The sequence below is a fragment of the Puntigrus tetrazona genome, chromosome 20 (assembly GCF_018831695.1).
Source record: "Puntigrus tetrazona isolate hp1 chromosome 20, ASM1883169v1, whole genome shotgun sequence".
NCBI lineage: Eukaryota > Metazoa > Chordata > Actinopteri > Cypriniformes > Cyprinidae > Puntigrus > Puntigrus tetrazona.
The window spans coordinates 2212643-2228442 of record NC_056718.1 but is presented as its reverse complement, the minus strand read 5'-3'; the positions used below and the strand labels follow the sequence as shown (position 1 = coordinate 2228442).

Here is a 15800-nt window from a genome sequence, read left to right as displayed (position 1 = left end):
ATTGACCAATGTTAAATTAAAAAAAAAAATGACATTCGCAGGTATTTTATGAGTAGAACTTAATTTCAGGTTCAATTTTAAGGACAGCTAAACCAGGTTGTGTTCTCGTCCGCCACTGCATAGGCAATGGTTCTGCCAGCATTGGCCGGGAATCGAACCCGGGTCTCCCGCGTGGCAGGCGAGAATTCTACCACTGAACCACCAAGGACCGCCACGTGGGCGGGGTGTGCCATTGTGCTAGAGTCAAACCCCTGAAAGACACTCCGTTCAGTCTGTGTATTTTGGGAAGCGAACCCCGTTGGAGAACAGCATGCTCATTTACCAGTGAACCATGGTTTGTCGTTGTTATAAGTTAAATAAGTCCTGGTAGGAATGTATATTTCCTCACAGAAACTGATATATGATGTTACCGCTTCTGTGGCAGCAGCTTCAAAGACAGTCCCAAAGGTGAGAGAGAAAAACAGGTTTGTAAGTTTGTCTCTGTTTCTGTTAGACCATTGTTTTACAATCCTAAGCACAGGTATAGCTGTTTTCAGCTCTTATCTGTAGGTCGTTATGAGAGGAACCAAAGTAGTAAACAGGAGCTCCCAAAGCAGCTAATTGACAGACTGATGAGTCACGTGACCGAAAAAGGAAGAGAGAAGTCCCTTTAGCAAAACATGCTTTAGCGTTAAGAAGAGTTTTAAAGACTAATAATTCTGAAAAAAAGGAAACCTCATTTCAGAGAACAGCACGCCATTTACCAGTGAACCATGGTTTGTCGTTGTTATAAGTTAAATAAGTCCTGGTAGGAATGCATATGTCCTCACAGAAACTGATTATATGATGTTACCGCTTTCTGTGGCAGCAGCTTCAAAGACAGTCCCAAAGGTGAGAGAGAAACAGGTTTGTAAGGTTGTCTCTGTTTCTGTTAGTCCATTGTTTTACAATCCTAAGCACAGGTATAGCTGTTTTCAGCTCTTATCTGTAGGTCGTTATGAGATGGACCAAGCAGTAAACAGGAGCTCCCAAAGCAGCTCGTTGGACAGACTGATGAATCACGTGACTGAAAAGGAAGACGAACGTCCTTAGCAAAACATGCTTTAGTGTTAAGAAGAGTTTTAAAGACTCACAATTCTGAAATAATGGTAACCTTTTTTTTTTAATTGGCCGAATCGTAACGGTTTTCCCCAGTGGCAGGCGCAGAATTCTTCCAGTCTCTATCAGGAAGGTATTATTGACCAATGTTAAATTAAAAAAACAATGACATTCGCAGAATTTTATGAGTAGAACTTAATTTCAGGTTCAATTTTAAGGAGAGCTAAACCAGGTTGTGTTCTCGTCCGCCACTGCATAGGCAATGGTTCTTCTGTTAGCATTGGCCGGAATCGAACCCGGTCTCCCCCGCGTGGCAGGCGAGAATTCTACCACTGAACCACCAAGGACTCCCACGGGCGGGTGTGCCATTGTGCACGTGAGTCAAACCCTGAAAGACACTCCGCTCAGTCTGTGTATTTTGGGAAGCTTTAACCCCGCTGGAGAACAGCACGCTCATTTACCAGTGAACCATGGTTTGTCGTTGTTATAAGTTAAATAAGTCCTGGTAGGAATGCATATTTCCTCACAGAAACTGATATATGATGTTACCGCTTCTGTGGCAGCAGCTTCAAAGACAGTCCCAAAGGTGAGAGAGAAACAGGTTTGTAAGTTTGTCTCTGTTTCTGTTAGACCATTGTTTTACAATCCTAAGCACAGGTATAGCTGTTTTCAGCTCTTATCTGTAGGTCGTTATGAGAGGAACCAAGCAGTAAACAGGAGCTCCCAAAGCAGCTAATTGACAGACTGATGAGTCACGTGACCGAAAAGGAAGAGAGAAGTCCCTTTAGCAAAACATGCTTTAGCGTTAAGAAGAGTTTTAAAGACTAATAATTCTGAAAAAGGAAACCTCATTTCAGAGAACAGCACGCCATTTTACCAGTGAACCATGGTTTGTCGTTGTTATAAGTTAAATAAGTCCTGGTAGGAATGCATATTTCCTCACAGAAACTGATATATGATGTTACCGCTTTCTGTGGCAGCAGCTTCAAAGACAGTCCCAAAGGTGAGAGAGAAACAGGTTTGTAAGTTTGTCTCTGTTTCTGTTAGACCATTGTTTTACAATCCTAAGCACAGGTATAGCTGTTTTCAGCTCTTATCTGTAGGTCGTTATGAGAGGAACCAAGCAGTAAACAGGAGCTCCCAAAGCAGCTAATTGGACAGACTGATGAGTCACGTGACTGAAAAGGAAGAGAGAAGTCCCTTTAGCAAAACATGCTTTAGCTGCTAGAAGAGTTTTAAAGACTAATAATTCTGAAAAAAAGGAAACCTCATTTCAGAGAACAGCACGCTCATTTACCAGTGAACCATGGTTTGTCGTTGTTATAAGTTAAATAAGTCCTGGTAGGAATGCATATGTCCTCACAGAAACTGATATATGATGTTACCGCTTTCTGTGGCAGCAGCTTCAAAGACAGTCCCAAAGGTGAGAGAGAAACAGGTTTGTAAGGTTGTCTCTGTTTCTGTTAGTCCATTGTTTTACAATCCTAAGCACAGGTATAGCTGTTTTCAGCTCTTATCTGTAGGTCGTTATGAGATGAACCAAGCAGTAAACAGGAGCTCCCAAAGCAGCTCGTTGGACAGACTGATGAATCACGTGACTGAAAAGGAAGACGAAAGTCCCTTACAAAACATGCTTTAGTGTTAAGAAGAGTTTTAAAGACTCACAATTCTGAAATAATGGTAACCTTTTTTTTTTTATTGGCCGAATCGGTAACGGGTTTCCGTGTGGCAGGCGAGAATTCTTCCAGTCTCTATCAGGAAGGTATTATTGACCAATGTTAAATTAAAAAAACAAATGACATTCGCAGGTATTTTATGAGTAGAACTTAATTTCAGGTTCAATTTTAAGGAGAGCTAAACCAGGTTGTGTTCTCGTCCGCCACTGCATAGGCAATGGTTTTGCCAGCATTGGCCGGGAATCGAACCCGGGTCTCCCGCGTGGCAGGCGAGAATTCTACCACTGAACCACCAAGGACCGCCACGTGGGCGGGTGTGCCATTGTGCTAGAGTCAAACTCTGAAAGACACTCCGCTCAGTCTGTGTATTTTGGGAAGCGAACCCTCATTGGAGAACAGCATGCTCATTTACCAGTGAACCATGGTTTGTCGTTGTTATAAGTTAAATAAGTCCTGGTAGGAATGTATATTTCCTCACAGAAACTGATATATGATGTTACCGTTTCTGTGGCAGCAGCTTCAAAGACAGTCCCAAAGGTGAGAGAGAAACAGGTTTGTAAGTTTGTCTCTGTTTCTGTTAGACCATTGTTTTACAATCCTAAGCACAGGTATAGCTGTTTTCAGCTCTTATCTGTAGGTCGTTATGAGAGGAACCAAGCAGTAAACAGGAGCTCCCAAAGCAGCTAATTGGACAGACTGATGAGTCACGTGACCGAAAAGGAAGAGAGAAGTCCCTTTAGCAAAACATGCTTTAGCGTTAAGAAGAGTTTTAAAGACTAATAATTCTGAAAAAGGAAACCTCATTTCAGAGAACAGCACGCCATTTACCAGTGAACCATGGTTTGTCGTTGTTATAAGTTAAATAAGTCCTGGTAGGAATGCATATGTCCTCACAGAAACTGATATATGATGTTACCGTTTCTGTGGCAGCAGCTTCAAAGACAGTCCCAAAGGTGAGAGAGAAACAGGTTTGTAAGTTTGTCTCTGTTTCTGTTAGACCATTGTTTTACAATCCTAAGCACAGGTATAGCTGTTTTCAGCTCTTATCTGTAGGTCGTTATGAGAGGAACCAAGCAGTAAACAGGAGCTCCCAAAGCAGCTAATTGGACAGACTGATGAGTCACGTGACTGAAAAGGAAGAGAGAAGTCCCTTTAGCAAAACATGCTTTAGCGTTAAGAAGAGTTTTAAAGACTAATAATTCTGAAAAAAGGAAACCTCATTTCAGAGAACAGCACGCTCATTTACCAGTGAACCATGGTTTGTCGTTGTTATAAGTTAAATAAGTCCTGGTAGGAATGCATATGTCCTCACAGAAACTGATATATGATGTTACCGTTTCTGTGGCAGCAGCTTCAAAGACAGTCCCAAAGGTGAGAGAGAAACAGGTTTGTAAGGTTGTCTCTGTTTCGTTAGTCCATTGTTTTACAATCCTAAGCACAGGTATAGCTGTTTTCAGCTCTTATCTGTAGGTCGTTATGAGATGGACCAAGCAGTAAACAGGAGCTCCCAAAGCAGCTCTGTTGGACAGACTGATGAATCACGTGACTGAAAAGGAAGACGAAAGTTCCTTACAAAACATGCTTTAGTGTTAAGAAGAGTTTTAAAGACTCACAATTCTGAAATAATGGTAACCTTTTTTTTTTAATTGGCCGGGAATCGGTAACGGGTTTCCCGTGTGGCAGGCGAGAATTCTTCCAGTCTCTATCAGGAAGGTATTATTGACCAATGTTAAATTAAAAAAACAATGACATTCGCAGCTATTTTATGAGTAGAACTTAATTTCAGGTTCAATTTTAAGGACAGCTAAACCAGGTTGTGTTCTCGTCCGCCACTGCATAGGCAATGGTTCTGCCAGCATTGGCCGGGAATCGAACCCGGGTCTCCCGCGTGGCAGGCGAGAATTCTACCACTGAACCACCAAGGACCGCCACGTGGGCGGGTGTGCCATTGTGCTAGAGTCAAACTCTGAAAGACACTCCGCTCAGTCTGTGTATTTTGGGAAGCGAACCCGTTGGAGAACAGCACGCTCATTTACCAGTAAACCATGGTTTGTCGTTGTTATAAGTTAAATAAGTCCTGGTAGGAATGTATATTTCCTCACAGAAACTGATATATGATGTTACCGCTTTCTGTGGCAGCAGCTTCAAAGACAGTCCCAAAGGTGAGAGAGAAACAGGTTTGTAAGTTTGTCTCTGTTTCTGTTAGACCATTGTTTTACAATCCTAAGCACAGGTATAGCTGTTTTCAGCTCTTATCTGTAGGTCGTTATGAGAGGAACCAAGCAGTAAACAGGAGCTCCCAAAGCAGCTAATTGACAGACTGATGAGTCACGTGACCAAAAAGGAAGAGAGAAGTCCCTTTAGCAAAACATGCTTTAGCTTTAAGAAGAGTTTTAAAGACTAATAATTCTGAAAAAGGAAACCTCATTTCAGAGAACAGCACGCCATTTACCAGTGAACCATGGTTTGTCGTTGTTATAAGTTAAATAAGTCCTGGTAGGAATGCATATGTCCTCACAGAAACTGATATATGATGTTACCGCTTCTGTGGCAGCAGCTTCAAAGACAGTCCCAAAGGTGAGAGAGAAACAGGTTTGTAAGGTTGTCTCTGTTTCGTTAGACCATTGTTTTACAATCCTAAGCACAGGTATAGCTGTTTTCAGCTCTTATCTGTAGGTCGTTATGAGAGGGACCAAGCAGTAAACAGGAGCTCCCAAAGCAGCTCGTTGGACAGACTGATGAATCACGTGACTGAAAAGGAAGACGAAAGTTCCCTTAAGCAAAACATGCTTTAGTGTTAAGAAGAGTTTTAAAGACTCACAATTCTGAAATAATGGTAACCTTTTTTTTTTTGGCCCGGAATCGTAACGGGTTTCCGTGTTGGCAGGCGAGAATTCTTCCAGTCTCTATCAGGAAGGTATTATTGACCAATGTTAAATTAAAAAAACAATGACATTCGCAGCTATTTTATGAGTAGAACTTAATTTCAGTCCCAATTTTAAGGACAGCTAAACCAGGTTGTGTTCTCGTCCGCCACTGCATAGGCAATGGTTCTGCCAGCATTGGCCGGAATCGAACCCGGTCTCCCGCGTGGCAGGCGAGAATTCTACCACTGAACCACCAAGGACAGCCACGTGGGACTGGGTGTGCCATTGTGCTAGAGTCAAACCCTGAAAGACACTGCTTTAGTCTGTCTGTGTATTTTGAGAAGCTGAACCTCCTGTTGAGAACAGCACGCCATTTACCAGTGAACCATGGTTTGTCGTTGTTATAAGTTAAATAAGTCCTGGTAGAATGTATATTTCCTCACAGAAACTGATATATGATGTTACCGCTTCTGTGGCAGCAGCTTCAAAGACAGTCCCAAAGGTGAGAGAGAAACAGGTTTGTAAGTTTGTCTCTGTTTCATTAGACCATTGTTTTACAATCCTAAGTACAGGTATAGCTGTTTTCAGCTCTTATCTGTAGGTCGTTATGAGAGGAACCAAGCAGTAAACAGGAGCTCCCAAAGCAGCTAATTGACAGACTGATGAGTCACGTGACCGAAAAGGAAGAGAGAAGTCCCTTTAGCAAAACATGCTTTAGCTTTAAGAAGAGTTTTAAAGACTAATAATTCTGGAAAAAGAAACCCTCATTTCAGAGAACAGCACGCTCATTTACCAGTGAACCATGGTTTGTCGTTGTTATAAGTTAAATAAGTCCTGGTAGGAATGCATATGTCCTCACAGAAACTGATATATGATGTTACCGCTTCTGTGGCAGCAGCTTCAAAGACAGTCCCAAAGGTGAGAGAGAAACAGGTTTGTAAGTTTGTCTCTGTTTCTGTTAGACCATTGTTTTACAATCCTAAGCACAGGTATAGCTGTTTTCAGCTCTTATCTGTAGGTCGTTATGAGAGGAACCAAGCAGTAAACAGGAGCTCCCAAAGCAGCTAATTGACAGACTGATGAGTCACGTGACCGAAAAGGAAGAGAGAAGTCCCTTTAGCAAAACATGCTTTAGCTGCTAAGAAGAGTTTTAAAGACTAATAATTCTGAAAAAAGGAAACCTCATTTCAGAGAACAGCACGCTCATTTACCAGTGAACCATGGTTTGTCGTTGTTATAAGTTAAATAAGTCCTGGTAGGAATGCATATGTCCTCACAGAAACTGATATATGATGTTACTGCTTCTGTGGCAGCAGCTTCAAAGACAGTCCCAAAGGTGAGAGAGAAACAGGTTTGTAAGGTTGTCTCTGTTTCGTTAGTCCATTGTTTTACAATCCTAAGCACAGGTATAGCTGTTTTCAGCTCTTATCTGTAGGTCGTTATGAGAGGAACCAAGCAGTAAACAGGAGCTCCCAAAGCAGCTCGTTGGACAGACTGATGAATCACGTGACTGAAAAGGAAGACGAAAGTTCCTTAAGCAAAACATGCTTTAGTGTTAAGAAGAGTTTTAAAGACTCACAATTCTGAAATAATGGTAACCTTTTTTTTTTTAATTGGCCGAATCGGTAACGGGTTTCCTGCAGTGGCAGGCGAGAATTCTTCCAGTCTCTATCAGGAAGGTATTATTGACCAATGTTAAAGTAAAAAAACAATGACATTCGCAGGTATTTTATGAGTAGAACTTAATTTCAGGTTCAATTTTAAGGACAGCTAAACCAGGTTGTGTTCTCGTCCGCCACTGCATAGGCAATGGTTCTGCCAGCATTGGCCGGGAATCGAACCCGGGTCTCCCGCGTGGCAGGCGAGAATTCTACCACTGAACCACCAAGGAATGCCACGTGGGCGGGGTGTGCCATTGTGCTAGAGTCAAACCCCTGAAAGACACCCGTTCAGTCTGTGTATTTTGGGAAGCGAACCCCGTTGGAGAACAGCACGCTCATTTACCAGTGAACCATGGTTTGTCGTTGTTATAAGTTAAATAAGTCCTGGTAGGAATGCATATGTCCTCACAGAAACTGATATATGATGTTACCGCTTCTGTGGCAGCAGCTTCAAAGACAGTCCCAAAGGTGAGAGAGAAACAGGTTTGTGTAAGTTTGTCTCTGTTTCATTAGACCATTGTTTTACAATCCTAAGCACAGGTATAGCTGTTTTCAGCTCTTATCTGTAGGTCGTTATGAGAGGAACCAAAGCAGTAAACAGGAGCTCCCAAAGCAGCTAATTGGACAGACTGATGAGTCACGTGGACCGAAAAGGAAGAGAGAAGTCCCTTTAGCAAAACATGCTTTAGCTGCTAAGAAGAGTTTTAAAGACTAATAATTCTGAAAAAGGAAACCTCATTTCAGAGAACAGCACGCTATTTACCAGTGAACCATGGTTTGTCGTTGTTATAAGTTAAATAAGTCCTGGTAGGAATGCATATGTCCTCACAGAAACTGATATATGATGTTACCGTTTCTGTGGCAGCAGCTTCAAAGACAGTCCCAAAGGTGAGAGAGAAACAGGTTTGTAAGTTTGTCTCTGTTTCTGTTAGACCATTGTTTTACAATCCTAAGCACAGGTATAGCTGTTTTCAGCTCTTATCTGTAGGTCGTTATGAGAGGAACCAAGCAGTAAACAGGAGCTCCCAAAGCAGCTAATTGGACAGACTGATGAGTCACGTGACTGAAAAGGAAGAGAGAAGTCCCTTTAGCAAAACATGCTTTAGCTTTAAGAAGAGTTTTAAAGACTAATAATTCTGAAAAAGGAAACCTCATTTCAGAGAACAGCACGCTCATTTACCAGTAAACCATGGTTTGTCGTTGTTATAAGTTAAATAAGTCCTGGTAGGAATGCATATGTCCTCACAGAAACTGATATATGATGTTACCGTTTCTGTGGCAGCAGCTTCAAAGACAGTCCCAAAGGTGAGAGAGAAACAGGTTTGTAAGGTTGTCTCTGTTTCGTTAGACCATTATTTTACAATCCTAAGCACAGGTATAGCTGTTTTCAGCTCTTATCTGTAGGTCGTTAGCAGATGGACCAAGAGTAAAACAGGAGCTCCCAAAGCAGCTAATTGGACAGACTGATGAATCACGTGACTGAAAAGGAAGACGAAAGTTCCTTAAGCAAAACATGCTTTAGTGTTAAGAAGAGTTTTAAAGACTCACAATTCTGAAATAATGGTAACCTTTTTTTTTTAATTGGCCGGAATCGGGTAACGGTTTCCCGTGGCAGGCGCAGAATTCTTCCAGTCTCTATCAGGAAGGTATTATTGACCAATGTTAAATTAAAAAAACAATGACATTCGCAGGTATTTTATGAGTAGAACTTAATTTCAGGTTCAATTTTAAGGAGAGCTAAACCAGGTTGTGTTCCTCGTCCCCACTGCATAGGCAATGGTTTTGCCAGCATTGGCCGAATCGAACCCGGTCTCCCGCGTGTGGCAGGCGAGAATTCTACCACTGAACCACCAAGGACCGCCACGTGGGCGGGGTGTGCCATTGTGCTAGAGTCAAACCCTGAAAGACACACTGCTCAGTCTGTGTGTGTATTTTGGGAAGTTAACCCTTTTGGAGAACAGCATGCTCATTTACCAGTGAACTATGGTTTGTCGCTGTTACAGGTTAAATAAGTCCTGGTAGGAATGTGATATTTCCTCACAGAAACTGATATATGATGTGTTACTGCTTTCTGTGGCAGCAGCTTCAAAGACAGTCCTAAAGGTGAGAGAGAAACAGGTTTGGTAAGTTTGTCTCTGTTTCGTTACATCATAGTTTTACAACTTGGCACAGGTATGATGTTTTCAGCTCCATTCACAGGTCGCTAGAGAGGAACCAAGCATAAACAGGAGCTCCCAAAGCAGCTAATTGACAGACTGATGAGTCACGTGACCTAAAAAGGAAGAGAGAAGTCCCTAGCAAAACATGCATGAAGAAGTAAGAAGAGTTTAAGATTCACAATTCTGAAAAAGGAAACTTCATTTGGTGAGAACAAAGCACGCCATTTACCAGTGAACCATGGTTTGTCGTTGTTATAAGTTAAATAAGTCCTGGTAGAAATGCATATGTCTCACAGAAACTGATTATATGATGTTACCGTTTGTGGCAGCAGCTTCAAAGACAGTCCTAAAGGTGAGAGAGAAACAGGTTTGTAAGGTTGTTCTGTTTCGTTAGTCAATTTACAATCCTAAGCACAGGCATAGCTGTTTTCAGCTCTATCTGTAGGTCGCTATGAGATGGATCAAGCAGTGCAACAGGAGCCCCAACGCAGCTCGCTGACAGACTGAAGAGTCACGTGACCGGGAAAAGGAAGAGAAAAGTCCCTTTAGCAAAACATGCTTTAGTGTTAAGAAGAGTTTTTAAAGACTCACAATTCTGAAATAATGCTAACTTTTTTTTTTAATTGGCTGAATCGTAACGGGTTCCCCGTGGTGGCAGGCAGAATTCTTCCAGTCTCTATCAGGAAGGTATTATTGACTAATGTTAAAAACAAAAACAATGACATTCGCAGGATTTATGGAGCAGAACTTAATTTCAGGTTCAATTTTAAGGAGAGCTAAACCAGGTTGTGTTCGCCCCGCCACTGCATAGGCAATGGTTCTGCTGTTACTGAACTCCGGCTCAGTCTGTGTATTTTGGGGAAGTTTAATCATGAGAACAGCACGCCATTTACCAGTGAACTCATGGTTTGTCGTTGTTATAAGTTAAATAAGTCCTGTAGGGAATGCATATGTCCTCACAGAAACTGATATATGATGTTACCGCTTTCTGTGGCAGCAGCTTCCAAAGACAGTCCCAAAGGTGAGAGAAACAGGTTTGTAAGTTTGTCTCTGCTCTGTTAGACCATTGTTTTTATACAATCCTAAGCACAGGTATAGCTGTTTTCTCAGCCTTATCTGTAGGTCGTTATGAGAGGGAAACTACAGTAAACAGGAGCTCCCAAAGTGCTAATTGACAGACTGATGAGTCACGTGACTGGTACAAGAGAGAAGTCCTTTAGCAAAACATGCTTTAGCTGTGCAGAAGAGTTTCTTAAAGACTAATAATTTGGAAAAAGGAAACCTCATTTCAGAGAACAGCATTTTCATTTACCAGTGAACCATGGTTTGTCGTTGTTATAAGTTAAATAAGTCCTGCAGGAATGTGATATGTCCTCACAGAAACTGGATTATATGATGTTACTGCTGTGGCAGCTTCAAAGACAGTCCTGGGGAAGGTGAGAGAGAAACAGGTTTGTAAGGTTGTCTCTGTTTCTGTTAGTCCATTGTTTTACAACTTAAGCATTGCGTATAGCTGTTTTCAGCTCTTATCTGTAGGTCGTTATGAGATGGGGCTACAGTAAACAGGAGCTCCTAAAGCAGCTCGGGTTGGACAGACTGATGAATCACGTGACTTGAAAAGGAAGACGAAAGTTCCTTAAGCAAAACATGGTTTAGTGTTAAGAAGAGTTTCTTAAAGACTCACACTCTGAAATAATGGTAACCTTTTTTTAATTGGCCGAATCGGTCACTGGTTTCCTATGTGGCAGGCGTAGAATTCTTCCAGTCTCTATCAAAGGTATTATTGACCAATGTTAAAGTAAAAAAAAACAATGACATTCGCAGGTATTTTTATGAGTAGAACTTAATTTCAGGTTCAATTTTAAGGAGAGCTAAACCAGGTTGTGTTCTCGTCCGCCACTGCATAGGCAATGGTTCTGCTGCAGCATTGAACTCCGCTCAGTCTGTGTATTTTGGAGAAGAAAGAACCCGTTCAGTTGGAGAACAGCAGAACGCACGCTCATTTACCAGTGAACCATGGTTTGTCGTTGTTATAAGTTAAATAAGTCCTGGTAGGAATGCATATGTCCTCACAGAAACTGATATATGATGTTACCGCTTCTGTGGCAGCAGCTTCAAAGACAGTCCCAAAGGTGAGAGAGAAACAGGTTTGTAAGTTTGTCTCTGTTTCTGTTAGACCATTGTTTTACAATCCTAAGCACAGGTATAGCTGTTTTCAGCTCCTATCTGTAGGTCGTTATGAGAGGAACCAAGCAGTAAACAGGAGCTCCCAAAGCAGCTAATTGACAGACTGATGAGTCACGTGACCGAAAAGGAAGAGAGAAGTCCTTTAGCAAAACATGCTTTAGCGTTAAGAAGAGTTTTAAAGACTAATAATTCTGAAAAAGGAAACCTCATTTCAGAGAACAGCACGCTCATTTACCAGTGAACCATGGTTTGTCGTTGTTATAAGTTAAATAAGTCATGGTAGGAATGCATATGTCCTCACAGAAACTGATATATGATGTTACTGTTTCTGTGGCAGCAGCTTCAAAGACAGTCCCAAAGGTGAGAGAGAAACAGGTTTGTAAGGTTGTCTCTGTTTCGTTAGTCCATTGTTTTACAATCCTAAGCACAGGTATAGCTGTTTTCAGCTCTTATCTGTAGGTCGTTATGAGATGGACCAAGCAGTAAACAGGAGCTCCCAAAGCAGCTCGTTGGACAGACTGATGAATCACGTGACTGAAAAGGAAGACGAAAGTTCCTTACAAAACATGCTTTAGTGTTAAGAAGAGTTTTAAAGACTCACAATTCTGAAATAATGGTAACCTTTTTTTTAATTGGCCGAATCGGTCACGGGTTTCCCATGTGGCAGGCGAGAATTCTTCCAGTCTCTATCAGGAAGGTATTATTGACCAATGTTAAAGTAAAAAAACAATGACATTCGCAGGTATTTTATGAGTAGAACTTAATTTCAGGTTCAATTTTAAGGAGAGCTAAACCAGGTTGTGTTCTCGTCCGCCACTGCATAGGCAATGGTTCTGCCAGCATTGGCCGGGAATCGAACCCGGTCTGCCGCGTGGCAGGCGAGAATTCTACCACTGAACCACCAAGAACTGCCACTTGGGCGGTGTGTGCATTGTGCTAGAGAGTCAAACCCTGAAAGACACTCCGCTCAGTCTGTGTATTTTGGGAAGCGAACCCCGTTGGAGAACAGCATGCTCATTTACCAGTGAACCATGGTTTGTCGTTGTTATAAGTTAAATAAGTCCTGGTAGGAATGCATATTTCCTCACAGAAACTGATATATGATGTTACCGTTTCTGTGGCAGCAGCTTCAAAGACAGTCCCAAAGGTGAGAGAGAAACAGGTTTGTAAGTTTGTCTCTGTTTCGTTAGACCATAGTTTTACAATCCTAAGCACAGGTATAGATGTTTTCAGCTCTTATCTGTAGGTCGTTATGAGAGGAACCAAGCAGTAAACAGGAGCTCCCAAAGCAGCTAATTGGACAGACTGATGAGTCACGTGACCTGCAAGGAAGAGAGAGAAGTCCTTTAGCAAAACATGCTTTAGCGTTAAGAAGAGTTTTAAAGACTAATAATTCTGAAAAAAGGAAACCTCATTTCAGAGAACAGCACGCTCATTTACCAGTGAACCATGGTTTGTCGTTGTTATAAGTTAAATAAGTCCTGGTAGGAATGCATATGTCCTCACAGAAACTGATTATATGATGTTACCGTTTCTCTGGCAGCAGCTTCAAAGACAGTCCCAAAGGTGAGAGAGAAACAGGTTTGTAAGGTTGTCTCTGTTTCGTTAGTCAATTGTTTTACAATCCTAAGCACAGGTATAGCTGTTTTCAGCTCTTATCTGTAGGTCGTTATGAGATGGACCAAGCAGTAAACAGGAGCTCCCAACGCAGCTCGTTGGACAGACTGATGAGTCACGTGACCGAAAAGGAAGAGAAAAGTCCCTTTAGCAAAACATGCTTTAGTGTTAAGAAGAGTTTTAAAGACTCACAATTCTGAAATAATGCTAACCCTTTTTTTTTAATTGGCCGGAATCGTAACGGGTTCCCGTGGTGGCAGGCGAGAATTCTTCCAGTCTCTATCAGGAAGGTATTATTGACCAATGTTAAAAAAACAAAAAAAACAATGACATTCGCAGGTATTTTATGAGTAGAACTTAATTTCAGGTTCAATTTTAAGGAGAGCTAAACCAGGTTGTGTTCTCGTCCGCCACTGCATAGGCAATGGTTCTGCAGCATTGAACTCCGCTCAGTCTGTGTATTTTGGGAAGTGAACCTCGTTGGAGAACAGCACGCTCATTTACCAGTGAACCATGGTTTGTCGTTGTTATAAGTTAAATAAGTCCTGGTAGGAATGTATATGTCCTCACAGAAACTGATATATGATGTTACCGCTTCTGTGGCAGCAGCTTCAAAGACAGTCCCAAAGGTGAGAGAGAAACAGGTTTGTAAGTTTGTCTCTGTTTCATAGACCATTGTTTTACAATCCTAAGCACAGGTATAGCTGTTTTCAGCTCTTATCTGTAGGTCGTTATGAGAGGAACCAAGCAGTAAACAGGAGCTCCCAAAGCAGCTAATTGACAGACTGATGAGTCACGTGACCTAAAAGGAAGAGAGAAGTCCCTTTAGCAAAACATGCTTTAGCGTTAAGAAGAGTTTTAAAGACTAATAATTCTGAAAAAGGAAACCTCATTTCAGAGAACAGCACGCTCATTTACCAGTGAACCATGGTTTGTCGTTGTTATAAGTTAAATAAGTCCTGGTAGGAATGCATATGTCCTCACAGAAACTGATTATATGATGTTACCGTTTCTGTGGCAGCAGCTTCAAAGACAGTCCCAAAGGTGAGAGAGAAACAGGTTTGTAAGGTTGTCTCTGTTTCGTTAGTCCATTGTTTTACAATCCTAAGCACAGGTATAGCTGTTTTCAGCTCTTATCTGTAGGTCGTTATGAGATGGACCAAGCAGTAAACAGGAGCTCCCAAAGCAGCTCGTTGGACAGACTGATGAATCACGTGACTGAAAAGGAAGACGAAAGTTCCTTAAGCAAAACATGCTTTAGTGTTAAGAAGAGTTTTAAAGACTCACAATTCTGAAATAATGGTAACCTTTTTTTAATTGGCCGGAATCGGTCACGGTTTCCCCGTGTGGCAGGCGAGAATTCTTCCAGTCTCTATCAGGAAGGTATTATTGACCAATGTTAAAGTAAAAAAAAAAAATGACATTCGCAGGTATTTTATGAGTAGAACTTAATTTCAGGTTCAATTTTAAGGAGAGCTAAACCAGGTTGTGTTCTCGTCCGCCACTGCATAGGCAATGGTTCTGCCAGCATTGGCCGGAATCGAACCCGGTCTGCCGCGTGGCAGGCGAGAATTCTACCACTGAACCACCAAGGACCGCTGCCACTTGGGCGGGGTGTGCCATTGTGCTAGAGTCAAACTCCTGAAAGACACTCCGCTCAGTCTGTGTATTTTGGGAAGCGAACCTCGTTGGAGAACAGCATGCTCATTTACCAGTGAACCATGGTTTGTCGTTGTTATAAGTTAAATAAGTCCTGGTAGGAATGCATATTTCCTCACAGAAACTGATATATGATGTTACCGCTTCTGTGGCAGCAGCTTCAAAGACAGTCCCAAAGGTGAGAGAGAAACAGGTTTGTAAGTTTGTCTCTGTTTCATGTAGACCATTGTTTTACAATCCTAAGCACAGGTATAGCTGTTTTCAGCTCTTATCTGTAGGTCGTTATGAGAGGAACCAAGCAGTAAACAGGAGCTCCCAAAGCAGCTAATTGGACAGACTGATGAGTCACGTGACCGAAAAGGAAGAGAGAAGTCCCTTTAGCAAAACATGCTTTAGCGTTAAGAAGAGTTTTAAAGACTAATAATTCTGAAAAAAGGAAACCTCATTTCAGAGAACAGCACGCTCATTTACCAGTGAACCATGGTTTGTCGTTGTTATAAGTTAAATAAGTCCTGGTAGGAATGCATATGTCCTCACAGAAACTGATTATATGATGTTACCGTTTCTGTGGCAGCAGCTTCAAAGACAGTCCCAAAGGTGAGAGAGAAACAGGTTTGTAAGGTTGTCTCTGTTTCGTTAGTCAATTGTTTTACAATCCTAAGCACAGGTATAGCTGTTTTCGGCTCTTATCTGTAGGTCGTTATGAGATGGGCCAAGCAGTAAACAGGAGCTCCCAACGCAGCTCGTTGGACAGACTGATGAGTCACGTGACCGAAAAGGAAGAGAAAAGTCCCTTTAGCAAAACATGCTTTAGTGTTAAGAAGAGTTTTAAAGACTCACAATTCTGAAATAATGCTAACCCTTTTTTTTTTAATTGGCCGGGAATCGGTAACGGGT

The 15800-nt window shown here is 41.8% G+C and overlaps 4 non-coding genes across 4 annotated transcripts; all 4 read right to left on the bottom strand.

Moving 5' to 3' along the window:
* Nucleotides 1–137: 137 nt before the first annotated feature.
* trnag-gcc lies at nt 138–212 on the bottom strand. The gene has a single exon. It is a non-coding gene; the product is annotated as a tRNA-Gly (tRNA).
* A 2769-nt stretch (nt 213–2981) lies between these two features.
* On the bottom strand, nt 2982–3056 carry trnag-gcc. The gene has a single exon. It is a non-coding gene; the product is annotated as a tRNA-Gly (tRNA).
* Nucleotides 3057–4607: 1551 nt separating this feature from the next.
* Nucleotides 4608–4682, bottom strand: trnag-gcc. The gene has a single exon. It is a non-coding gene; the product is annotated as a tRNA-Gly (tRNA).
* A 2758-nt stretch (nt 4683–7440) lies between these two features.
* trnag-gcc lies at nt 7441–7515 on the bottom strand. The gene has a single exon. It is a non-coding gene; the product is annotated as a tRNA-Gly (tRNA).
* Between the last annotated feature and the right edge of the window lie 8285 nt (nt 7516–15800).